This window comes from Haemaphysalis longicornis, unplaced genomic scaffold (genome assembly GCF_048455015.1).
Source record: "Haemaphysalis longicornis isolate Haplotype H1 unplaced genomic scaffold, Haemaphysalis longicornis Haplotype H1 scaffold_328, whole genome shotgun sequence".
Lineage (NCBI taxonomy): Eukaryota > Metazoa > Arthropoda > Arachnida > Ixodida > Ixodidae > Haemaphysalis > Haemaphysalis longicornis.
In genome coordinates, this window is record NW_027526345.1 from 173993 (window position 1) to 201159 (window position 27167).

A 27167-nucleotide genomic window follows, 5' to 3' on the forward strand; every position below is an offset into this window, starting at 1 on the left:
TAGGGTCATTTGAGGTTGCTAATTTATTTCTGGTTTTTGAACTTTTTCCAACAACGTGAACATGCGGGGTCGGATTCATTGCTGTTACAACAGCGCAATTGTGTGGTGTTACACTCGTCTGTCCGGTGGTCGTGCTTTGAGAAATTCGCACATGTGTTTCGCCCTCGACAGTTCTGGATACTGTGCCCGTCACATTACACACTTGAAGCAGCTTCATGAATTTGGGATTTGTGCCCTTATCCCGTATGGCAGACACCCCGCTTAAACCTATTTTATGTGTGTACTATGATCAAACGTAAAGATGAGATCTTTCGTTTTGATTTTATTTCCTTCGCGTTATTGTGATGCGACTAACAGCAGTTACTTCTATCTCATAAAAGCCTTCAAGAATATCTGCCTCAGTTTCATTTACGAGTTCAGTTTTACAAAGAACACCTTGACAGCTTTTGAATGTCCGGTCCGGTGTTACAGTTATTTGTAGGTCTCCTGTGCCTGTTTATTTTAAAAAGGTAGCTCACTGCTCTTTACTTCTTGCCAAATTAGCCATGCCACCAGATTGAACGTTGATCGCGTCGTAATTTTTTTCGATCACACCGTCAATGAACTTGGCGAACAGGAACACGGAATTTGAAGCTTTAGGCGCTTCTTTAGCGACAGTCTGCATGACTAGGAAGCGAGGAAATTGGTCAGGGTTGGTTAAAACAACGTTGGAAAGGGTTTTAGATTGCTTCCGTGCGGGCCCTCTAATGGGCCCTATGATTTGAAATAAGGGGTCTATATATCACTATGCGCCATAGTATAGAGCAAGGGTCGGGGGTAGTCTCTTGTCGTTTATTACCCTTAAAGCTACACAGGTCCCGGAGCTCCTTTACTGGTAAATAGACAGGCAGCCCGTAGGCCAGCGCTTGACCAAGACACTGACGGTTCCTAATTGTGGTTTCTCACCCTCCACCTATAAACACCTCGACAGAGTTAGTTACAGCTTAAGTTTCGTGACTGGGGGTCCTCCGTTTCACCGGTCGCCGTCAACATGAATAGCCAAGCATGAATACTGGAGGTGCCACGTGCGGGGGGAGCCTCTCCCGAGCACTGCTCCCTGCCGGGCGACTCACAGGGATCTTTGCTGCGGATACAAGAAGGCGACCTTTCCTGAATTCTTGGGCGGGCCATGTGAGACTAGGGGGGAAGACAGGCTGAACTGGGCGCTGCCCTGTAGGTGCAGTGGGTTTCAAGCCAAACAGGCCTGTAGGGCAACGAGCGGGTACGCGAGATGTCTTCTCGCCTACGGCGATGGAGGCAGCTGCATACGACACCTGCATCCTGATACAGTACCACGTGCGGGTCCAGCACCAAGATACGCTGTTGGTGGGTTGCGATTCCCTACCACCGTGGGGGCCGCAAGGCTGCCACGTCAGCAGTGCTCGGCTCTGCTGTGCCTCCGTGTTGGGGGAGTTAGGGGGGGTGGACAGCAGAGTGAAAACACATCTGGAGCAAGTCTCCAACTCGTCTTGCCACCGAAACGCGACCGTTCAGACAGGACGCACTCCGTGCTCGAATTCCCACCTTTTGCAGCAAGGAGGGCACAACTGTTGGCCCTCTTAGGAGACGGTACCAGCCTTTTAAGCAATCTTGCAGCCGCGGGCACTGCCTGGGAGCAGGACAGAGTTTATAAGGCCCTAGGTGCTTTCCTAGAGGGCTTCGTCCTCCTACCGGCGTTCTTTTGCTCTGGGGTAGTGAATTACACTCAGACCTTGTGTGTGTGTGTGTGTAAGTGTCAGCGTAAGAGAGGGTGTGCGCGTGTGTGTGAGTGTGCAAGCGCGTGTGCGGGAATGTGTTTTCTCCCATTGTGTATTGCTTTCTACCTATGTATGTATGTTTCCTTTCCCACTTACGCTTCTTTCTTTCCTGCATATCTGTTTTAGGCACCCCACATCCACATACCATGGCACATCACGCGTGAACATTACCTGACAAAATTTAAGATCTTTTTAGAAGAATTTTAGCATTGACGATTCAAACACGTGTTAGCAAAAACTCACGTGATGAAGTTTGTGAACCTAACGCTTCACGTATTCTAGAGCTCTGGTAAACCACTTGTTTCCCACTATATTAAGCATGCAATCTTAGTACCTCTCCATAAATAAGGTGGCACTTCAATGGTTTCTCGGTAAGCACCTCATAAACCATTCCACAAAAATGAGTTGAGTTTTTTTATGCTTGGCATTGCATCCGGGACTTAAATTAGGCCGTCCCTTTAAATATTCTAGAACCCAGCAACTTACGAAATATTTAGGCTTGCGCAAGGCAGCAAATACAAATGCATTCGTGTATTGCCTCCGGAAGTGCGAACATGGTTGAGGGAGCCGAAATAGCTATCTGAAGGAAATTACGAAACCATCCCACTTTCAGCCTTTCTCAGGTCTTTAAGGGTTGAATCCCATTAGGTGAGCTTCAAAACTCGGTTGTCTCGATTTATGTTTCCTTTGTACATTGTGCTGTTGTAATCAACTTCCCTTCCAGGGCCTTTAAATACAGTGTGGAATCTTTGCTAAAGTACAGTAGCGCCACAGAGCAGCCGATAACGGTACGGCAAAATGCTCATTTCAGTTTTCGTCCTTCTGATCTTTCGCTTTACTGCTTGCTACTGCGACGAAAGAGAAATATATATTTCCCGATGTACATACGGTGAGTAATGCATTACTTACGTTAGGGAATATCCGAGCGACGGGTTTCACACCACCAAACGCTAAATCCAGAATTATACTGATTGGTGACAGGTGTCCATAAAGTGCTCATTTTAATCCTCTTGTTTGTAATACAGCATAACTGGGCAAACGTGAAGTAAAAAACAGGGGCTAATTTCTTGGCAAAGTATACCCCCATAAACATCCCTAGTATTGAAGTATGCCAAATAATTACATTCATTCCCTTATGCTATCATGCAATGATAGTGACCACCACATGACATAAATAACATTGCCTGAACTAGAAAATCATGCTCAGCAAATCCCAATGCCTGACTTTCGGCAGCGCGAGAAAGTTGAAAGGTATTTTACTGACATGATTAACGACTATCTTGATAAAGCACAAACTAACCACTCTATAAAACCGATTATTGTTTTTGTACAGTTAGCGAAATATTTTACAGCGATACTCAAAAACCTGCGATAAAACACCAAACAAATGCACTAAGTGCTGAAGTTGTTCTAAAAAATCATTGATGAGCTTTATCAGAGATAAAACTGGAATGCAAAAGCTCCCACGTCATGATTATGTCTGAGGTAGCATACTACGACCACAAAACAACCTGTTTATATAAGCACGTACGTGAGTGACTTCAGGGCGGCGGATAGCAAAATCCTTGGCCAGATAATAGTTGAGACTTAGTAAAGCCTTTACGGATATCTTTTCGAAGATGGAAAAACCGAGGTAATAGACAGTTAAGGGGACCTAAATCTGCCTCATAGAAATTGTGTACAAGGATTCTGCCCGAAGAAATAGCTTTAAAAAACTTGGTCAGATTCTTTACGAAGGGGGGCCGACAAGGCTAGAACGTTTGACAGAATAATTTTTGTCGGGCGAAACTACAAAGAACCAACCACGCTAGAAAGAACTCCTTCAATAGGACATGATATGCCACCCTTGTGTAGTTGTTGGCCCGACTTCCCACGACTGGCCAACTCCACTCTTAGCCCGCAGTCTCCAGCAGTAGTAGAGGGCTCCATCAAGAAGGCGCTCATTCTGAGATACAGGAGGGGTGCTAAGAAAACCTCGGTCAGCAGGGGCTGCCTTCGGAACCTATTATTTTATATCATTACATATGGTGACACTGTGTTGTTTTCGGTTAAGGTCGTATCGAGTACTTCACACGCACAAATATTCCTGTAAATAAATGACAACACTTCACTTGAGCTTTCACTTTGTTAGCTAGCAAATTTGATACAAAGTATTGTCGAATAAATTTATCGATTCCCTTAGGCTGAAGCGTGGGCGACCGCTAAACGGTGTAGGTACCCAATGTATTTTGTTTCTTTGTATAGAAAGTGTGTAATGTGTGCTGCCCAGGAATCTGTAGGCCTAAAATAGGAGAAATATACGTTGTTTTAGGAGACCCACTTCTAAGGTCCTGTTTTGTGGAATTTTTCTCTTTGCTATGCCACGCAGACGATAGACTCATAGACCTAAAGGATGCCAGAATTACCTTCGTGAACGTCACTGGACATCCAGAAGCGAACATTTCCTTGGAATTTGTGACAAGAACGGATTTTAAAAACCCAGAACTTGAAATCGCGTACGGAACCGTTAACCTCGGCCTTCGTGGAGAGTGAGTGTCTTATTTCTTGGAGAATGTGCAGCTCTCCAAACTTGTGCGTAGATCTGTTTGGGCTAATTGTGTTAGCAACCCACAGCTTGATTTACATGTTTGACACTGCTTAGAACAAGCTTGTGCATTAGTGCCACACCTTATCTGGGAGGGATGACTTTATTGTATAAAAAATGTTTATACGCGTTTCCGGGTAATGCCCATGACTTCGTCTTTTATTATAATTGGACGCAATTTTTTTGCATCATTGTTTTAGCTCCCGTCAATTAAAAATATAGGCGTACACCCGTGCTGCAACACGTGCATGTTTCCAGAAATTTTATACCACTTTTGCATAATCACACTCTCCAACTCTTTTGAAAGAAAACCCTCCTGAAAGGTATCCCATCGCTCCCTTTATCTTGACAACCGAACGCTTCTTTGCTTAACCTCCTGCACACAAGACAACCTTACCACTTCACCAATCACATAGGTCATGCTGTATACCTCAGTGAAATGCTTGGTTTTCATGACCATTTTACATTAAAAAAGACACTCCATGTTTGGCATAACTTTTTGATACACAAGCATTAAGAGGTCTGCACCGAAGTTGCGATTTAACAACGTTGTCTTTGCTGCCCTTCGCCTACAGAGGAGTTTTTGTTCAATTTTTTTGTCATGCGGCATAAAGAAGATGTAGGGATTGGAAGAGGAGAGAGGAAAGAAAGTATGAAAGCAGGAGAAAAGAGGAAAGTAGGAAATAGAGAGGAGAGGAGTTCAGAAAGTACCGATATGCAAAGAATTGGAAACAGTGGTACATTCTACCCGTATGTATGTATAACTTCGGGCAGGGGGATCTTCTTGCACCGGCGGTTGAAGTCGTCCAGTTTATCCCACTGAAGAGCGCGTTGTCCAAAGCCATCCTTGTTCACGTGGACATCCAAGGGAGATGTTTGCATCAGCCTCAGCCGCCGGAGCGGGACACTTGGAGCAAGTTCCCCATCGTCCAGGGATTGTACCTAAGTCCAGAATACTGAGGATCTGAGAGGCACCACAGCCTGAAGCCTCCTCAGAGCAATTCTTTCCACCCCGGGAAGTTTCTCACCCAGGAACACATGGGATTATTAGGGCCTTGGTGTGCCATCTCACAAGAGATTCCTTGGCTAAAAGACGGGAGCGCGGTCACACGGAAGAGGGCTATGGTTATTCAGATGGGAAGAAAACTGGAAAGAGGGTCAACTGACTGGGTCACACTAGCCTGACAGTGCCTCTAACCACAATGTACACCCATTATTGGCTGTGCTATCTTGTGGAGGCTACGAGTCCGCTGACCGGTCAGACGTGTATTTTTCACTTACTCTAGATGTTCACAGCGCTGACCGAGTCTGTATATATGAGGGCATCCATGATGCCAGGACGACCGCAAGCAGTCTTTATAGCGTCCTCTACAGCCTTGCGGTGTAGTAGCAGCGGGCCTGTCGTGTAGGTATTACACCAGGGCAAGCGCTTACCTTCTGTGTGTGGGGCACTAAAGAAAGCGGTCCGTCTTCCGGGCCGTAGAAAATATGTTTTTTGGAGCGAAATCGATTTTAGGTAAGAAACACTCTTCTCGTTTTGAATCTAAAACCGCGCTTTACGTTTCGAACACTATGTTTTCTTAACGTTTTCTAACGCGTGAAAAGCTCTTCTCTCCATAAAGCCCTCTTGTTTCTCGCTTTTACTGGCTTTTATGAAATAAAGTTTTTTGTCTCTCTGTCTCTTTCTTTCGCTTTCTATTTCCATATCTGCGCGGTTTCGCTCTTACGACTTCCCTTTCTTTCATTTTTCTACCGTATGTTAATGTCTCCACCTTAACACCGACCAGACGACAATCTCATTCGGTGAGTTGTTATACTAATGTTCACGCCATTATGCAGGTCCATTGACTACAGGTACTTTCTTTTTGGGTTTGTGCAAATCAACTCAGGTTACCGTTTGATAGCGCCGAGACGCTCTAACGACTGATACTCAGATATTGTATCTCTGAGCCGGGGCATGTGTCTAACAAGAAGTGAGTGCTAGGTTAGCAGAAGAGGTTCGCACCGTCAATGCCTTCGTCATACCAGATTTACGTTTCCCCTACCGCGGTGCCGTATCTGCAGAAAAAACACAGCCCGTTGACATTTCTGTCGATGGAGTCCATAACAGGCTCTACTTATTCTGTCAACTGCTTCCACTAGACGTAATCTTTCCAACTCTCCCTTCATTTTCTCCCAGAACTCGGGTGGCTTGCCAAATCTTGCCAAACAGGGTGGTAATTCAAGACGTCCTTTACTTTGTGGAATTTTTGGGGCAGCCCTCCACTTCACACGTTATCATATTTGCTGGGACGTTTTGCGGCGTCACGAAGTCGTCATTCATTGTGCCCGCGAGGAAGTCGAACTGTTTCCCCTCTGTACAGCGCCATTGGCCGATGCGGCACCTGTTCCTTCTTGCAAGCTTGTCGCGGCTACATATACTGATATTACCTCTTTGTTTCATTTCATTTCATTTATTGGTACCCTCAGGACCGGGAGGTATTACAGAGGGGAGTGGTATTTGCACATGGAGAAAAAAATACAGGCATGCAGCAATTGATATGCAGTTATTACAGTGGTGCGGCTCCTACTCATACAGTCTTAGCTAATGGCGTTTTTAAACAATTCATGATCTTGGATAGTTGCTATTGATGCGGGAAGGTGATTTCATTCGATGCTCGTGCGTGGTAGGAATGATGTGTAGCAGCCATTTGTTCTGCATAATGGAACTCCGACCTTGGGACGATGATCTAGACGAGGTGATATATGATCTGGTAGTGATATAAGTTCATTATGTAATTGGGGATGGTGATATAATATGTGAAAAAAACACAAACGAAGAATCTCACGGCGAGATGCTAAAGATGGTAGATTCAAGCTAGATTTCATTGCTGATATGCTGGCGGTGCGATTATAGTTAAAAAAAATAAAGCGGATAGAATTATTTTGAACCATTTCGACTGAGTGTATTAAATTGGCATATACAGCATACCAAACCGAGGCAGCATATTCTAATTTAGGGCGAATCAGTGTTTTGTAGAGGGTGAGTTTTAAGGAAGAAGGAGCTTTAGCAAAGTTGCGACGTAGGTACCCAAGCATTCTGTTTGCTTTTGCAATTATGTGTTCAGTGTGGATTGCCCAATTGGAAGTGCTGGTTATGTGTAAGCCTAGATATTTATAGCTAGAAACGGTATCCAATGCAAGATTATTGAGATAGTTGGTAGGAGGCGGATTAGTTGTTCTAGACACTCTCATAACTTTGCACTTGTTGCGTTGAGTTGCATTAACCATTTTTGACACCAGTAAGGTCAGTTTGAAGAGCAGTTACGTCGGCATCGGAGGTTAATTCACGGAAGATTACACAGTCATCAGCAAATAGGTGTACATGAGAGGAAAGACACGTAGGTAAATCATTAACATTATTAAGAAAAAGAAGCGGACCAAGCACTGACAATTGCGGTACTCCAGATTGAATAGCGGTGTGGCGACTATTCACCCTGTTAGCAGCAACATACTGAGAGCGAATGTTAAGAAAGAATTCAATCCAAGTTAGTAATTTCCTGTCAAGGTTTAGTTGAAGTAATTTGTGCATTAATACACTGTGGAAAACTTTGTCGAACGTTTTAGAAAAATCTAAAAATATGCAGTCGGCCTGAGAAGAGTGATCCAGTATAACGTTCAGTTTATGTGTGGAAGATGCCAGTTGGGTGTCGCAGGAGTATGTTTTTCGGAAAGCATGTTGTGCTAGGGTAAAAAATGAATTAGATTCGAGGAAGTTTACAAGGTTCGAAAATAAGATGTGTTCTAATATTTTGCACGGTATACTGGTAAGTGATATAGGTCGGTAATTAAGTGGGGAATGGCGGTTACCAGCTTTACCAGCTTTATGAAATGGAGTCACCTTCCCGATCTTTCATTCAGCGGGCAGGCAACCTTGGTCGAGTGACTGCTGAAAGATCATTGTTAGTATAACCGATGAAGAAGCACACGTACTCTTTGAGAACTTCGGGTCAATTTGGTCACAACCAGGAGCGGAAGACGATTTTAAGGACCTAATCATCGCTTCAACACCACTAGAATCAATAAATATTGGAGGCATAACGGGATGGGGAAAGGGTTCTGCATTAGGTAAAACACCATTTGCATCAACGGAAAAGTGAGAGGAAAAAACATCGTTTAGAACGTTCGCACATAAGTCGAAAGGAATTTGATTTCCACTAGCGTCTTCTAGGGTGATTGCGTCGTCGGGTTTAGGGTTTGTTGTGAGCCAGAGTTTTTTAATATCGTTCGTTAGCATGAATGGTAACACGTTTTCTAAGTAATACCTTTTGGCCTTTTTAGTGCTGTTACCTAATTTTTAAACGCGAGCTTGTAGGCATTCCAGCGATCTTCATTCCCACATTTCTTGGCAGACCTGTATAATCGCTTTTTTTGTTCGATAGGCCCTTTAGGTGTGCGTTTAACCATGGGGAATCTTGGGTCATTGTTATTGCGCGAACAGGAATGTATTTGTTTGCCAAGTTGGGAACGGCAGCTGAATACATGTCCCAATTTTCGTGCACACTGCGTTCGTGAAAGTTTTCCAAAAAAGTACTAAGAAATGAACCAAGTTCAATTTTAGTGGCTTCAAAGTTTGCTTTTGAATAGTTTTTAATGATTTTTATTTTTTAGGCTTCTTGGGACGCTGAATATTAAGCTGGAATGATAATAATGAATGATCACTTAAGCCAGGTGACAGTGTAATATCCGAGACGAGTTCTGGCCTCGACGTTAATACGAGATCTAGGGTGTTCGAAGCAAGTTCGGTTAATCGTGTTGGCTGAGTAATAAGTTGGGTGAGGGAGAAGACAGTGCATAAGTCCAGGAACTCTTGGCTAATAGTCGAGTAAGGCGGCCTAATCGGTGGCTCTGAAGTCCATGATATGTTCGGCAGGTTAAAATCGCCAAGCAAAATCTGAGGTAAATCGGGATATCTTGATGAGACCAGATTAATTATGTCATGTAGTTCATTCGGGAAGTTGCAGGAAAAATTGGGTGGCCTGTAATAAACGCCGAAAATGATTTTTTGAAAACTAAGTTCGGTTTGCGCCCATGTGATCTCTAACTCGCTGTTAATATGAATGCACTGGGAAGGAAAATCTTTGTTAATCGCCAAGAGGACGGCACCACCTTTACGGGCAGTGCGGTCGCATCGGAAAATAGAAAATATATCCGCGGGCAGAAAAAGTTCGTGGTCGTGAATTTGTGTGTGTAGCCAGGTTTCTGTGAGAGAAAGAATGTCAGCGTTACAAGTATCTATAGCAGAAGTTATTTGGTCTCGCTTGTTGATAACGCTTCGAATGTTAGTGAAGAGGATTGTGACGTGTGATAGTGGATGACCACTTCCCCTCGCGTCTACCTATGTAGCAGCGCGTGGCGATGCTGTGGCCCGATTGTTAGCAGTGGCGTGGTGTGGCGCATGCTCCTTGATAGCTGCGCGTGGCGATTCTGTTCCCTGATCGTTAGCAGTGACGTAGTGTGGCGCAATCTCCTTGACGCTATCTGTTGCCGAGTCGTAGACGAATTGCGTTTTGTTAATCGTAAGTTTGTTGTAGCGTACTTTATATGCGGGGGCGTTAGGCTGGTTTTTTGCAAATTCAAGTAGCTTTTCGCGAGCGTATCGGGTAGCTGGGGAAAAAATCTTCGCTTATTGTGATGTTCTTTTCTTTTAACTTTTTGTGGACAGCGACTACGGAGTCTTTCAATTTGTAACTTGAGAACTTGACGATAATAGAGCGGCACTTATTTGGATGGTACGCTCCCAACCGATGAGCTCGCTCAATGGCATTTTGTGGGAGAGGGTCAACCACGCCGCTGAAGGCCCCAGCTATACTGGTTTCGGATTGCTCCCAGCTTTCTTGAGCGTCCGAAATGCCCTAAAAAAGTAGGTTTTCGCGCCGCGACCTATCCTCTAGTTCGTCTATTCACGACTGCAGAGTGTCCTGCTTTCCAGTTAGGAAATCAATCGATTCTTGCATGCTGGCCATTCTTTCCCCGTTCAGATCGAGTGGCCTGGTTTTCTCTTCTAGTTCATCAAGTCGTTTCTGAATATTGCCAATTTTGGTCTCGATTTGCACTTGGCCTGCTTTAGTTGATTTTATGTCAGCAGCTAATTTAGTCTGGCTTTCGGCGGATTCCACAGAACGGGACTGAAGGTCTTTGAGCAGCTGAAAAATCACGTTCATTTGCTGTGATGGTTCTTCCGGTAATGTTTCTATTTCTAGTGCTGTTGCAGAGCCAGTTGTTGGCCCTGGGTTTAACTCTACATCACCCGAGCATAGCAACAAAAAAAACCATCGAAAAACATTCATCAGCAATTTCACAGAGCACTTGTGGGCACGGGGACAGGAGCAGACAGCGATTATCGCTTTTTTTCGAAAAAAGTGAGGTACACACCTGGGAAACGCAAAAGTACGGCATGTTACCCTTTCTGCAGGCGCTGCTCCCATGCCCACTGAAAGCTTGCTCCAGATGAGGGCTGTATATGTAGTCGCAGGGGTCCGATAAGGCCAGCAAATGGGTTGACGTAGTTGCGCAGAAGACGGCAGTCTGCACGCTGGGCATCTCGATGAAGGCAAGGTTCATGGCTTGATGCTGACTGCTCAATTGGTCGAAATCAGTTACTGTGTCCGAGAAATTCGTAGCGTAGCAGGGGGGCGACGACCAAATCAGCAAAGCCAGCAGTGCCTGGGAAACGCAAAAGTACGGCATGTTAGCCTTTCAGCAGGCGCTGCTCCCATGTAGATGCGCAGAAGACCGCAGTCTGCACGCTGGGCATCTCGATGAAGGCAAGGTTCGTGGCTTTATGCTGACGGCTGAACTGGTAGAAATCATTCACTGTGTCCGAGAAATTCGCAGCGTAGTAGGGAGGCCACGACCAAATCAGCAAAGCCAACAGTGCATGGGAAACGCAAAAGTACGGCATGTTAGCCTATCTGCAGGCGCTGCTCCCGTGCCCACTCCGTTCTGGTTCCCGTATCGTGTGCGTCTGTCCCCGACTGAACTACCCGCTTCACTCCTTCCGAACTGTACTAAAGACTCAAGAGCCTTGCACTTCCTACTGCTGTCTTCACCTCAATAATGGTTTCTCCACATTTCCCGTCTGCAAAACTTCCGTATCGCCACTGACGGTGACTGCAGGGGAGTGCCTTGGATGCGTCGAAATTATAGACCTCACTTTCATCGTGGACGTGTCTGCCGATACCCCTCGGTCTGAAGTCAGCGCTCTCACTCCTACAACCTCCGCGTCGACATCAAGTGTTTTTGTACCTTCCATCGAACGTGTTCTCTCCTTCTCGCTGCGCAATCGCCTCATCACGCTTTTGAGCCAGTTCCTTGGCTCATTTGACCATGAACAAACTTCTTTGAGCCATTCTCTGAATGTTGGTTACTACTTTGACACCGGAACCCATGCTCCTTTACGTCCGCGACCATAGCGCGTGTCCGCTACCGAGCCCCATGTCTTCACCCTGTCTCCAGATCACCGGAAATTTATACTGTGGCAGTGGAAAGATGGTCTAACTTTTTGAATGTACCATATGCCACGAGCGGTATGTTGGTCAGCCAGAGAATTTGTTATAAAATTGAATTACCTATTACAGTGCAGAGCACACATGAAGTCACTACCACCCCTTCCGCGCTCTAAACATGTAAATGATGTCGGCCGCTCCTATGCATTCATTGACATTGTGCTTGAGTTTAATGTAAAAGCACATTATGACCGTGAAGCGTGTGAATCATATCTGATCTACAAGTTTAACACTGTCTTGAGTCGCATAAATATAAACACAGCATGATTATCTCGCTCGCCCAGTCATGCACACCATAAGGCTGATACCGCGAGCAACTGAGTAAATTTGTTCTGAAACAAGTGCGTTTTGAATATAATTGCTGCCCATTAGAGGTGCAAATATGCATATTATACACCAATGTTTCCTTTTCATCTTGTTTAAGTGAATAATTGCGGTGACATTACGTTGCGCATGTAACGAAAGCCGCTTGGCACCGCCTCTCAAGCGGCTCCCACTGACGGGGACTTTGCCTTTTATTCCTGTCTTCTGCCAACTTGTCCACAGTCCGCCTTTGTGAAAGACGCGAACTGGCGACGCCGCCGCCAGCTTACTTCGGAGGTCATCCCCCCACCTTCTTCAACGGTCGCCTTTCGGGGAACAACGTGTTGTCTGGCCGACTCCTGGGATAGTCCTGGCGCTGTTGCCATCTGCTCGCTTTGGGGGCCCTTTTACTCTCTCGCTTAGAAGAACGCGGGAGTTCCCCTTCTTTCCCTCGTCGGGGAAACTTCTCGGCATACGCATCTTTTGAAAAATATATCGCCTCGTCTTGAAACTGTAAACTAGCCCTATGTCTGCTTTCTCGCCTCCGTCAGCAACCGATATTTCGGGGTGCTGCAAAATTGGTGACCCAAACAACGCTCTTACGAACCCAGTGTGGTGAGCTGCGACAACAACACTGCAGGCTCCACGCCTGCAGTCATTGCCACAGAACTGAAGCTACGAAATTTTTGGCCTAAAATTCGAAGCGTTTGGTTCAGCGAAGTGGAGGCCCATTTTCAGCTCCGGGTTATAACCTCGCAGTCGACAAAGTACCTTCACGTCGTCCCAGCCCTGCCCCCAGAAATCGCCTACGCTATCGACGACATTTTGGGTTCACGCACCACACAGGGAAAAAACGACACCATCAAAAAGATGGTGCTGGGACACTTAGAGGCGCCAGAGAAAAGCAGACTTCATCAGCTCTTATGTCGGGTAGAGCTGGGCGACCAACGACCTTCCGAACTGCTGCACTGGATGCGGAACTACTCGGTGTGTACGCGGGTAAGGATGACCAGCTCACACTTCTTTGTCAACTTTTTCTGCAACGGTGCATGTGGTTCGGTGCGCGTGGTTCTCGCGGGATCAGATGAGACGTCCCTTCATCGACTGCCGCAACTTGGCAATCGCATGACGGAATACTCTACTCCAAACATCGCACCCATAGGTGCTGCAAGAACGCCCGAACAACCAGATGGACTTTTGCGCCTTGTACCGAAAGTTCAGCAACTTACCGAGACCATCCAGCAACATTTGCTGTCGGGTGCTCCCACGGACGGGCAACGATGTAAGCAATCCCCTTCAAGAGAGCCAAGCTATTCCAAGAGAAGCCAGTCACGAGAAAGGCAGGACGGTGTTTGCTGGTACCACAGCCGTTTTGGGTGCTAGCCACTGCACTGAACCTTGCTCGCTTCCGGGAAACGCTCCGGCCAGTCGTTAACGGCGGCTACGGAATCGGCCCTTCACACAGCCGCCTGTTCTTCGTAGTCGACCGCGGAAGCAACTCGCGCCTGCTAGTCGACACAGGAGCGGAAATTTTTATTGTCCCGCAAACCCTCGAGAATCGCCGAGGCAGCAAGAACATATTCTTGCGGGAGGCGGTGAACAACATTGCTATCGCTACGTACGGCTTCCGCTCGCTGGCAATAGACATCGGGCTGAGGCGCCCATTTCCCTGGGTCTTCATGGTGGGGATGTTAATTTCGCCATACTCGAAGCGGACTTACTGAACCACTTCAACCTGGATGTGAGCGTACGTGACCGCTGCTTCAAGGATCACAACACAACCCTCATAGTATGTGGGTTGGAGTCAAACATCTGCTCATCCGGAATCTTCGCCCTCCATCAAGTATCTGCCTACAACGACGTCCTGGCCGAATTGCCTTCTCTCACCGGGCCCCGCAACACGGAAAAGCTGGTGAAACTTAATGTGATACCCCACATAGTCCCCACCGGGCCGCCAGTCACCGCCCGGCCATGACGGCTGTCTAGCAACATGCTTCAAACTGCACACAGTGAGTTTGAACATACGCTGCAGCTGGAAGTTATTCGCCCTTCGTCTAGCGACCATTAATCGCCGCTGCACATGGTGCCTAAAGACGGCGGGGACAACTGGCGCCCGTGCGCTGACTACAGAGCCTTGAACGCATGAAGAACGCCAGACCAGTATCCTCTGCCACACATTCGCGATTTTAGTGGGTGGCGGGCAGGTACAAACATATACAGCAAGATTTCACCCGGCGTGGACGGGAAGTCGCCCCTGTGGAAAGGGGCGCCTGCAAAAACGCAGGAACTTTTTTTTGCAGCATACTAATAACTCCCCGTCGAACCGGACAATATACAAAAACAGCTATTACAACTTCATTCGGCCTATTCGAGTTTGTTCGTATGGCCTAGCGCTTGAAAAATTCCGCACAGACCTTTTAAAGGTTAGGTTCATAAATGAGATCAGCCAAGGTCGTCCTTTCGTCTTTTACTGCCTGGATGACATTTTTGTGGCCAGCCGAACTCATAGCGAGCACGAACAGCACCTCTGCCAGTTTTTCAGCGTCTGGATAAGCACTGTCAGGTGTTCAACCTCCAAAGTGCGTGTTTGGTATCAAGGGTATCAACTTCCTCGGCCGCCACATCACTTCTGAAGGCATTGTGCCATTGGAATCGAGGGTAAAATCTATCACAAAGTTTCCTGCTCCAATATCTTTCCGCTAGCTGAGAGGGTTACTCGGGCTCTAAAACTTCTACCGGCAGTTCATTCCGTCTTGTTCTCAAGTACTCCAGCCAATAACTTACCTGCTGCACCAACACGACCAAAAGGCAACAATATTTGTTGGGCTGACGAACACCAGAACGCTTTCCGGCATGCTGAGGATGAGTTGGCTGCAGCTACTCTTCTCATTTATCGACTGCGTGACGCTCCTACACGCCTCATGGTGGACGCCTCATCCACATCGGTCGGTGCAGTCAGGGCCGGATTAAGTGGGGTGGTGGCTAAGGGGCCTGCAGCCCGGGGCCCCCCGTGGTCAGTGGCCCCACTCGATCATATGAAAAAAGATATCTTGAGTGTGCTCGCTGCCCGCATTGAAAGTTGAAGGTATAAGCTTTACGTCACCTTCACACCGAAGCTGAATAACTCATGATAGTTCGGGAGGAGTGGGGGGCCACTCCCATTATGGTTGACAACCTTCAAGCCCATTTCAATTTATTGTAGCTATTTCTACTCCTCTTACTTGTTTTTTCTGAGGTTAAGGAGAAGATGCCTTGTACCAAACGTCGTGGGTACACGACTTGTCCGGGAATAAGAAGCTAAAAAAGTGCCGAACTCGGCTCTAGTCTTTTTGGCACAGTCGTTTCGGTAGTATTTTCGTTGCAGGGACGTCTAAGTAGGCGGATGTTTTTGCACGATCCCGTTTCAATATAGGTAAGGGTCAGGCATCAAAATAATGAAATAATGTCTGAAGAACATTGTAAATTGTTTAGGCCTGAGGGCCGTTATATAAAATTATTGACAACTGGAGCACTGCCTTACAGGCTCATACATAGTTTATTTCAGAAATTTCAATATATAGCGCTTGTCAAGGAACTTCATTTCGATGACAACCCCTTTAATAAAGCTAGTGAATTAGTTTAACCGCATAAGCGTGATTGATACCGACTCAATATTTCTCGCTGAATTGTCATCGCATATATGGTTGTTTAAACGTTCACAGGTTGTGTAGGCCGCTCATAGGGCCATGCAGTTTCAGCCGCGCCTCTGTGCTGTAGCCTCTGCAGACTGACTGAGCAACAAGCGTTGCGGACGCTACATGTTCGCGCGACTCCATTCATAGCGTAATTCTCTAGGCACCACTCCGTGTGGACGCAGGGGCCGCCGGGCCAGCATGAAGCGGCTCCCTTCGAGCAGGAGAATTAGCAGGCCTAGGCGGTGTGAAGAGATCAAGCATGGACGCCAGGCAGGGCAACAACAACGTCTGTTTCCTTTCGGTATGGCGAAAGCTGTGTCGACTTAAAAACGCATTCTGCGTGCAGCACCTTCGATGCTGTCTTAAAAACGGACAGTCGCCGTGACTCCCGGACGGTAAGGTGTTTGTGCCCGTGGGCGCTTTTCGCTTTGGAATGAGCCGGTGGCCGGCGCTGACAAAGGGCGGCGCACAGATCTGGTCCCGCTTGGTCGCGGCGGAGGAGGAGAGGAACCCCCGAAGGAACGTGGGAAAACATTGGATGCGGCAGACGTGTTGAGGACTCGAGAACTAGAGGTTTACCCATAGTCGCCTCCATCGTAGACCGCAAATCTTGACGAGAAACTTGAGCGTGTTTCCACTGCCACTTACTACCATACAACGACCCGACCGATAGACGACAAACTACTGTCTGCTGGAACTGATGCGCGGCCCCGACGGGAGCAGCAGCGCGGGGGTGAGCAGAGACAATCTATTCCGGTCAAACTGTAGTCTGATGCCATCTATCGTGCTCAACTGTCGCTCAACAACACAAAAGAGACGGGTTAATGTGTAACGGCTTGCCGAATAGCAAAAGAATCAGGCCTGGGCAGCAGGAGGTCCTCACCACTGAAAGGTCGACAGCCATGCACAAACGCACGATTGAAGCGGGCAACTCTCCAGCTCAAAAAGCGACAATTTTCAGCTGCGATAGGACGGTTTCTTTTTGCGACGCGCCTAAGCCCGCCCCCCTTCCCCAACTTATTTCAAAGGCGGCGCCTGTTATAACCGCCGCTTTCGTCTGCGCGGGTAACCTACAGCAGTTTGGCACGTAAGTTATGGTGGCTGTCTGGCAGATGTCTTTGAGAGACAGCTGTCGGCGCATAATTTGAGCCCTCCAATATGTGCAGGTGGAGGACTTTACAATACCAATAAAACCTTATAGTCCTAATAAAATATGCTTCCCTCTTCTGTACCAGGCCGACACGTTGCTTCGAATATTTGTGAATCTGTGATGGAGCGGCAATCAAACCCTACTAACTTCTACGCCTGATAAAATTCGTTATATAATACTACACATCAAGCCAAGAAATGGGTTTCCGGAAAGCGAAAATTGCATAATTTATCACTAATCAGATGCATAACATGGGCTACGCAAGTTTTCGCATATTAAAGCGGAATCATTATCATCGTCGTCATAATCATCATCATTAGTGCCCCAATACCGCAGTAGCCCCGGGCCCCAAAGGTTCCTAATCTGGCACTGGGAGCACTGCTGCAACAGGAGGGTGCACAGCGGAAGCCATTGGGCTTCTTTTCAAAACGCCTGAATCCTGCAGAAGTACTGTTCAGCACGTTGGAAGGCAGATGTTCGCTATCTTTTATTCTATAAGCATTTCCGCCACTTCCTGAAAGGTCGTAAATTCTGCGTGTTGACAGATCACAAAACCTCACCTACGTGTTGAACAAGAACAGTTCCTCGTACGTGGAACGGTAGACCGTCAGCTCTCATTTATCGTTGAGTTTTCTACATCCGCCACGTTCCCAGGGTTGAAAACAAAGCAGCCGATGCCTTGTCTCGCGTCAATGCTTCCGGCAAAAATCTTGGACTTCTAGGCGATGGCTGCGGCTCAGCGGGAGGACACTCAGTGGGGGAGACTAAGAGGTGGGGCATCTACACTGGTGCTTTTGGTGGTTGCACTTTCCTACGTCCAGGGCACGATAACCTGCGATACCTCCCAAACAACCCCACTCCCTTTCGTCCCACTTGATTTCCGCCTAGTAGTATTGAACACACTCCACTCCATCAACCCCCAGGTTTCCGCGCCACAGAGCGGCTGATAACAGAACGCTTCGTTTGGCCCAGTGTCAAGGCGGACGTGGGATGTTGGGCTCGGACTCCGGACTTGTCGTTTGTCCACGTTCACCTCGACCTTGTGGGGCCGCTACCGCCCTGCCAAGGTTTCAGGTACCTGCTCGCATCCATCGACAGATATAGCCGATGGCCGGAAGCTATACCAATTGCAGACATATCTGCTGAGACCGTCGTGCAAGCTTTAAATGCAGAGCATTTCTTTAACTCACGATGTCACCCGTTCTAGGTGTCCGTAGTGGTACGCAGCCAGGCCACTGCACTATAAAAAATAACAGTTACCGGCGCCCGGTTTCGATCCCATGACCCTGCCGGCGGAACGCAAGGTACATGGTGCTCTACCCACTGAGCCACAAAACCGACACAGAATCTAATGCTACGAACACGCCTTATATTCTTGACTCATTCAAACTACGTCAAGAAGCGGCTGATACAACGCATTCACTAGCTGCGGGCAAAACGCCAGGTACATGGTGCTCTTCTCACTGCACCACAAAACGTTAACGCAATACACCCACCCCTATGCGACGCATTTACTCAAGTCCCCCTCGCGGGGAGATGGGCGCATACCCACTTAGGGGATTGGCCAAGAACAGCTCCGGTACAAAAGAAAATGATGGTTAGGAATACAAAGCGGGTATCGGCGCGGGCTCACTCCAGCTATGCATTTACACGTGTCCCTCGCAATAATCCTAATGAGAGTGTTAATAAATGATACCACGTGACTACTTATTACGCTTCACCTCTCCTCATTACCAACACCAACAACAACAACCAACAGCAACAACTACAACAACACCAACAGCAATTAAACCAACTTAACGCCGCGTAACCCCGTAAATGCTCTGCATTTGCTCGTGCCACTCGCGCGGGGGCACGCGAATGAATTTAGCGTTTAGCGTATGCAAAGGCAACAAACGCTGTACGAAAACTCTCTTTTTTCAGAAATGGGTGTCCCGCTTTGGCTGCCCCACCCGCAAAACGGACCGGGGACGGCAGTTCCAGAGCAACCTCTTTTCCGCACTTTCGACCCTGCTCGCCACGTGGCTGCAGCATGCAACCGCCTACCAGCCCGCCAGAAACGGAATGGTGCCGCGCTTGCACAGGCAATTCAAAGGTGCACTTACAGCGAAACTTGATTGCCAGCACTGGGCGGAAAAACTCCCGCTCGTTCTTTTTGACCTACGCTCAACAGTGAAGGAAGACCTCGGCTTCAGCGCAGCGGAAATTATGTACGGCTCAGCAGTGCGCCGTCAGGGAGAATTCTTCTCCTAGCAGACACTTTCCGCTCCAGCAGTCTCCGAGCACATCGAAAAGCTGCGTGCATGGCTTGCGCAACAGCAACTCGCGTCGCCCGCAACAGGAAGGTTTTCACTTTTACAGACATGGACTCAGCTACACATGTGTTCGTGCGAAACCCCGCAACGAAGCCGCCACTCACTCCTCTGTACGACGGCTCTTTCGTGGTTTTTTGCCGTAATAACAAGATCATCGCAAACGACGTGTGGGGCAAACGAGAAGTCGTCGCTGTCGACCGCGAGAATCGTTATCATATTCATATCTGTTCATGCAGCCTCTCACGTACGTTTTCATAGATAACCAGTGGACTCTGGCATTTCTTCATTCAGCCGGTAACTGCTGCTTTTCTTTAGAAGCTATGCAATTTATAGAGGAGCCTCTGTAGCGGAAGACACTTGGCACCGTCGCGCAAGCGGCATCAGACCTTTCGTTTCTCTGCAGTCTGCCGCCAGCCTGTCGACAATTGGCCGTTGTGAAAGACGCGTATTGGCAACGCCGCCACCCGCTTACTACGGTGGTCATTTCCTCGCCCTCTTCAACGGTCACCTCTAGGGGAACAACTTGTTGTCTGGCCGAATGCTGGGATTATTCTTGGCGCCGTTACCGTCTTCTCGCTTGGGTTCCTTTTCCTCTTTCTCTTAAAAGAACGCGGGGATTCCCCTTCCCCTCGTCGGGGGAAACTCTCGGCATACGCGTCTTTTGAAAATCAACAGTCCTGCCTTGCAACTGCAATCCAGCTTTACGTCTGCTTTCTCGCCTCCTTCTGCAGCCGACATTCCGGGCTACTACATGCAACAACTAGGTTCATTTTTCGTGATAAAAGAGTCATCCGAGGTTTTCATCTAAGTAGAATAGCGCTAATCCCGTCGTCTTTGTGTGTCCTTGTTTCAATTAATGCTGTAGCTTTTTTTACAATGGACTGCCAATTCGCCCAACATAGTTTTGTCATTCTATCGACCGCATTATTAGACACTCTGCACTCGCTGCATGCCAAGCGTATCAAGCCTTATTGCATGGTTTCGCCGGTAGGTACTTTCGTGGCACAAAAGGACAGCAACGCGATTTGAGCCGGTGCAAGTACTGCGAAACTTTGAACATCAAATAATACTCGGGAAATAATACTCGGGAAGTTAGAAATAATACACGAAAAAAAAAAAACGTTTGTTTACAAACCCGCTGCTTCGTGAAGCACAAAACGCTCTATTGTAGTCCTTGAATTCTGTGTAGAGCTGCACCGAAAGCTACTGCGGAACTGGCGGGAGAACTACCCGACATAACAGACTTAAGAAAGAGCACAGCGCCGGCTGGCCTATGTCATTTGTGTTGAAATGAGACACTTTGATCTTAACCAGAACTTGTTGAAGAAAGAATTCTAGAGCGTTAGAGAGAAACATAGGGGTCTGCTTCATGAGTCCTCCTCCTGCTCGTTTTCTGGCTTATAAAGGGCCTCTAGTGAAATAAGAAACAAAGTCAACGAGATTATTTATGCTCTAAAATTGATGGACACAAGAGAGGCCAAAGGAACTTTGCTCTGAACAAGTACATGTTGCAGGGTGTCAGGTTTTGACAATAATAAAAAATGTAATAAATGTGGAAACGAGACTTCGTAATGTAACCCTAAACCCAAACAAATACACACAACAAACAGAGATAAAGTAAAGATAACAAGGAACGATGATGCGGTATATAAAACGGTGATCAGTTCAGACGAGCGAAAGAAGTCACAGTTCGGGAATGAAATTTTAGGACGCAGAACGTGGTGGTTACCAGCGCTGATCGAAGTAGCCTTGAAATGTCTAGGTAGTGCATCGTGGCCAGGGTAGTACAGCGCGGTCAGAGCTCCGTCACTGTCGTGGAGAACACAGCTCTCTGGAAGCGCCACAGTCGTTCACCGATGACCGGCGGGACGACGTTTTTACGGAGAACATGCCCTGGAAGCTGCGCCTGTGGAGTATGCCTGTCACGTATGCCTGTCGCGCACCACACTTCACAGTCTCTGATGTCCCTAAGTGTTCTTCATGGGATCTCCTCCTTCGCCGGTCGCTGTCGCTGGCAGCTTTCGACTGGCTCGGCTCGTGTGGGGGGGGGGGGGCGCTCAATTACTCCGCCAGACGCTGATGCTGAGGGTGCCCTAGGCGTGTTAGGAGCTGACCTCAAGCCGCACGCGTCTTGGTTATCGTAGGCGCCCTCTTTTTATGTGTGCGTGTTTTCGTCCTTGCGATTTCGTCGCATGACACCACCTCCCCTGAAGTGGTGTTTTTTTTATAAAAAATGTTTAGGGAAAATAAGAAGTAAAAAATTCCTGATTGTTCGCCACTTATAGTAATAAATGGGCCCAGGATGAACGTAAAATGCCGAGTCAGTCACCAGTGCGTGCACGGTAAAACGTTGCTTTACTCCGCACGGGGCACCTTGAGTAATCTTGGTGACGGTACTGGCGATCCCGGGGACCCCGAGCCCCCAAACATAAGCTGCGACCTACCGTGATGTATTTTTAAGGTGAAGGATAGAAACCTCCAACGGTGGCCGTCGGAGCCCAGGTCAAGCTCCAGCAGATGGGCTCCCATTCTGTTTACCAGGCAGGCCGCTCCGGGACCTCTCTCGGTATCAGGGTAACCCGAGCGAAGGAAGTACCCCCCTCTCCTGCTTTTTCCTATGCCATATGTATAATTCCAAACCCGCTTTAAATCGTGATCGGACCCCGAAAAATTGTCACACCGAAGCATCTTTCCCGCCTCTTCCTGTCATCAACTCGCCGAAACCCGACAACTACCCACGCTTTTTGATAGTTGAATCTGTTGACAAATCCAAGCCTCTTTCCTCACAATCCGTATTCCTTGTATCGAAGTTTCTTGAAGCCATCCTTGGCAAGAGGTATAACGCCAAAAAACTAAGAACTGGTGAGGTCTTAGTTGAGGTCAGCAGGGAGCAGAAAGCCACAACTCTCATCAGCCAAACCCGCATGGCAGACCTAGATATCAGAGTCACACCTCACCGCAGCCTCAACAGCTCCCAGGGTGTGATATCTGCGTCAGATCTCCTAACCGAGACAGATACCGATTTGCTCGAAGGCCTAAAAGACCAAGGCGTTACAGCAGTAAGGCGCACCGTCATTAGGGGAGACAACAAAGAAATAGCCACCAAACATGTGATTCTGACTTTCGACCGCTACCCACTTCCCGAGCATGTCAACGCAGGTTTTATTCGCTGTCCTATGCGGCCGTATATCCCGAAGCCGCGGTGCTGTTTCAAGTACCAGCGGTTCGGGCATGGTACTAACTCCTGTCGCGGCAGACCAACATGTGCCAAATGCGCCCAGCATGATCACCCATCCGACAACTGCACTGCAACCAACTGCACTGCACTGCCCGAATGGCCAGGGTCCACATGCAGCATACTCTCGCGCTTCCGAAAAGTTTCAACTAGAGAAAAAAATCATTAACATGAAGGTAACCCAAAAAATTCCCTTCCCAGAAGCACGAAAGAAGTACGCCTCTTTCCCTGTGTGGAGGTACGCCGACGCAGCTCGCCAGTGGACGGAGCGCTGTCTGGTCTCGGCGGGTACCCAGTACCGCGAGTCGGAATTGGTCCCGCCTACGCCCCCCCCCCCCCCCCCCCGTGGAGTGCCTCAGGCAGCCCAATCAGTCGCCACACCTCTCGCTGAGTCAGCAGCGGCTGTGGTGGCACCCACGTCCACTGGGGATGCTCCTGCATCTACTGTTTCCTCCTCTCCACCGGCCCGCAGCACACGCGACGGCCCGGAGGAGATGGAGACGCAGGAAACCGCAGTATTTCCAACCCTTGCCACACCGCCTGTGCCACCTGGGGCGCTCCTGACGTCCTGAACAAATTTAAATTTTAATCAATCAAATTTTTTAAATAGCTATATCGTGTTCAGAAAGGATAGGATTGGCTGCACACACTCCTCGGGCGGTGTAGCCATAACAGCCCGGAAATCCCTAGCATGCACACTATCACTCTCAACACCGTTCTTGAGGCTGTAACAATACGCGCAATAATTTTTAATGGGATGATAACGGTATACTCCATTCACATTCGTCCTGATTATGTACTTTCGAGCTCGGACTTCGAGGCACTGGTCGACCAGCTGCCCGAACCGTACCTTCTAACAGGCGACCTTAATGCAAACAACTGTCTTTGGGGCTCCTCCAGAACGGATGCCCGAGGTCGCCTGATAGCGAAATTTCTTACATCTTCACGAGCATGCCTCTTCAACAAAAATAAGCCCACATACCATAACTTAGGACACAACACACACGCATATCTTCACCTGGCTATTGGCTCCACAGGTCTCTTTCCTCTTCTTGAGTGGAATGTGGGCATTGAACCATAAGGTAGTGACCACTTCCTCACCTCACTAACATATTAGGTAAGGGCCCAAGCAGTCTATCTACCCAAAGCAGGTTCAATAAAGCAAGAGCTAACTGTAATACATTTACAGAAACATCCAAACTACACCACACATCCATAACACACCTACATATTGAAGGAGCTGCCCAACTCCTCATGGCGCACATACTCGACGCCGCTAAAACGTCCATTCCCCACGCCTCTGGTGCCCCGTGCAACCAGAGGAGGCCGTGGTGGAATGAGGACTGTAGGCAGGCGCGAGAGGCCCAGAACAAGGCGTGGGGTACCCTTCGTCGGTACCCTATGTCGGGTAACCTTTTAAATGCAGAGCATTTCTGTAACTCACAATGTCACCCGGCGTTTGGCGTGTCTAGTTGTAGTCCGCATCGCTCCGTCGGCCCCAAGAGCGCGCTTTCCTCCTTTCACCCCTTGCCTGCTCTACGCTCTCAACACCCTCTCTCGGCGCGCTCGGTTCGCGCTCAACAACAGATGGCGCCGTTTGCGCGCGCTCTCTCGCCGCGGTCGGTGCGCGCGGAACAGATGGGGTCGCGTTGGGTTCGCGTGCAACAACAGATGAGGGCGCTCGCGTCGCGCTCTCTCTCCGCCGTCGGTTCGCGCTTAAACCACATACGTCGTTCGCGTCCTCATTAATTACAATAATTAGCAACAACAATAACAACAATAACAACCAATACGTAATCCATACGACTTGCTGGCGCGCCCCATCAGAAATGCTCTGCATTTGATCGTGCCCCTCGGGAGGGGGATGTTTCATGCTTTTTGTTCAAACGGGTCAAGGGGTTCGGAAAACGTGTGCGCCGTGAGGCAAAACGAGAGAGTTGGCACACCTTCTTGACATCCATAAACTCTTACGCCGACACACACCAAGTCTGGGCACGATACGAAAACTAAAAGGGCAACAGACCCACAGCCTGACCCTGGTTAGTACAACAGGGGACACACTGGAAGACCAGGCTAACACACTTACACAATAGTTCGAACGCGTTTCCAGTTCAGCATAATACACAAACATTTTCGTGAAACACAAAACATCTGCAGAAAAAAAGCCCTTACAAGACAAACACAAATCAAAAACTTTTTACAACTCTGACTTCACTCTCTATGAGTTGAGGGCTTCCCTGAGCACGTGCAAACCTTCAGCTCCATGCGCAGATGAGATTACATACACCATGATACAGCACCTACACTCACATACTTTTAATACTCTCACACCTGTACATTAAATATGGTTTTCGAGGCAAATTTCACGCTCTTGGAGGCAGGCTATAGTAGTGGCTTTCCTAAAGGAAGGGAAGGACCCTTCCTCTCCCGCCACTTATAGTCCGATTGCGCTGTCAAGCTGCCTGTGTAAGCTCTTCGAAAAGATGATAAAAAGGAGACTCGTGTACTTCTTAGAGTACAACGCTCTTCTCGAGAGCTGCCAGACAGGCTTTAAGGCGGGGCGATCTACGAACGATCAACTCGTTGCGTTAGAGTCATATATTAAAGATGCCTTCCTCCATAAACAGTACTGTATGACAGTATTCTTTGATCTTGAAAAGGCGTACGACACTGCTTGGTGGTATGGCATCCTCAGCGATTTGAAGCCCTTTGGAATGTCGGATAACATGCTGTATACACTTGCCAGAGTACATGTCAGAAAGAATGTTTCGCCTGCGAGTTGGAACTGCACTCTCTAGTTTTTATGTGCAGGAAAATGGAGTCCCGCAAGGTAGAGTTTTGAGTTGCACCATTTTTATTGTGAAAAAGAATTCTCTGAGGATGCATTGCAACCGTCGATTTCCTGCTCAATTTATGTAGACGACGTACAATAATCCTTTAAGTCTTGTAACCTCTCTATCTGCAAGCGCCAAGTTCACCTTGTGGTTAGACCATCGTTTTTCGCGCCCTTCTCTTACAGAGTTAGAGAGGAAGCGTCAGAGCTTGCTGTCTCCTTTTTAGATAGAATCAAAAGTTTTCTAACAGATTTTCTAGCACCATGGCATATCCGGCCGGTATTATGCGACACATCGTTCACACATGTAGATAAATACTGAGCCCCCACATCTGCAATTCTGCAGCATTTCTTGTATTTGCAGTAGAAGTACCAATGTTCTTAATTTTACACAGACGCCTCTAAAACTTCCACCTCGGCGTCCTGCGTGGTGCATGTGCCCATCCTTCGTGTCACTAGAATTCGTAACAATAATAGAAGTATCTTTACAGCAGAGGCCTATGGTGTACTTCTGGTAGTTAATCATATCCTTTAAAGCCACATCCCACAATCCATTATATATACAGATTCCCTCAGTGTTGTGCGGGCGCTGTCATCAACAGCCTTCAAAAAATCACATTGTAAACCTAATAGTCAAGGGTATTATGTCTGTGTACGTCAACAAATTTGAACTAGTCCTTTGCTGGGTCTCTGGCCACTGTGGTTTAGCCGGGAACGAAGCAGCGGATCGAATGGCTGCTGCTGCTACACTCTTGAATACAGTAGACATAACCCCCTTATCCTACACCGACGTCAAACCACACATCAGACAACAACTTCGCAAAACATGGCAAACACGCTGGAGTAAACAAACAGATAACAAGTTACACTTAATAAAACCACACTTGGGACCATACACCACCGACACACGCAATAGATACACTGCAGTCGCCTTGGCTAGATTACGGATAGGGTACACTCATGCGACACACTCGCACCTTCTCACTGGATCTCCAAGACCTCTGTGCCGCAGGTGCGGAGATGCCCTTTCCGTGATCCACATCCTCATACAATGTAAGCCACTAGACATTACACGACGCATACACTTCACTCAACTACACACACGACATATTCCAACACACCCGTCATACTTCTTAGGAGACGATGCCATGTTTTCTGTTCAGCACACCCTTAAGTTCTCATCAGAAGTTCACTTCTTACAACTCATCTCATACCACCCATAGTTTACCCCTGGTCCTATACACCAACCACCTTATTTATCTTTTAACCTCTCTTGTTCTTCACCCTGGCCTTTTACACCAGCCGTGCTCATAGACTTTAACGGATTTTATTTGTGTTCCCTGCTCATCAAATAACTTTGTGCTTGTCGCTGTTCGCCATTGTCGGCCTTGCGCCATTAAAATCAAACCATCATCACCATCATCGTAAAGGTGGCTTTATAGATAATTGGCAAGCAGAAGCAGAAGATCCATAGCGGCAGGACGCAAGAACACGCAACTAAAGTTACACGCGTTTAAGATGCACAGGCTAACGTGAAACTGTTCCCGATAGAGGGAAAAACGTCCTACTGGGTTTAGCCGCAGCCCCCCAGGTGTTTATGTCACAACGCGTGCAGGGTCGACGGAGACGTCACGGTGCGTCTGAGTCGATTCCCGGTTGTACGCCACGTCGGAACCAGGTAGAGGATAAGGGCAGGTATTGTCGTAGCATCGGCAGCGCAACAACGGGTG

At 47.9% G+C, this 27167-nt stretch overlaps 1 pseudogene; it reads right to left on the minus strand.

Moving 5' to 3' along the window:
- Nucleotides 1-9757: 9757 nt before the first annotated feature.
- Nucleotides 9758-27167, minus strand: part of LOC144177851 (uncharacterized) — a 29861-nt pseudogene continuing 12451 nt past the window's right edge.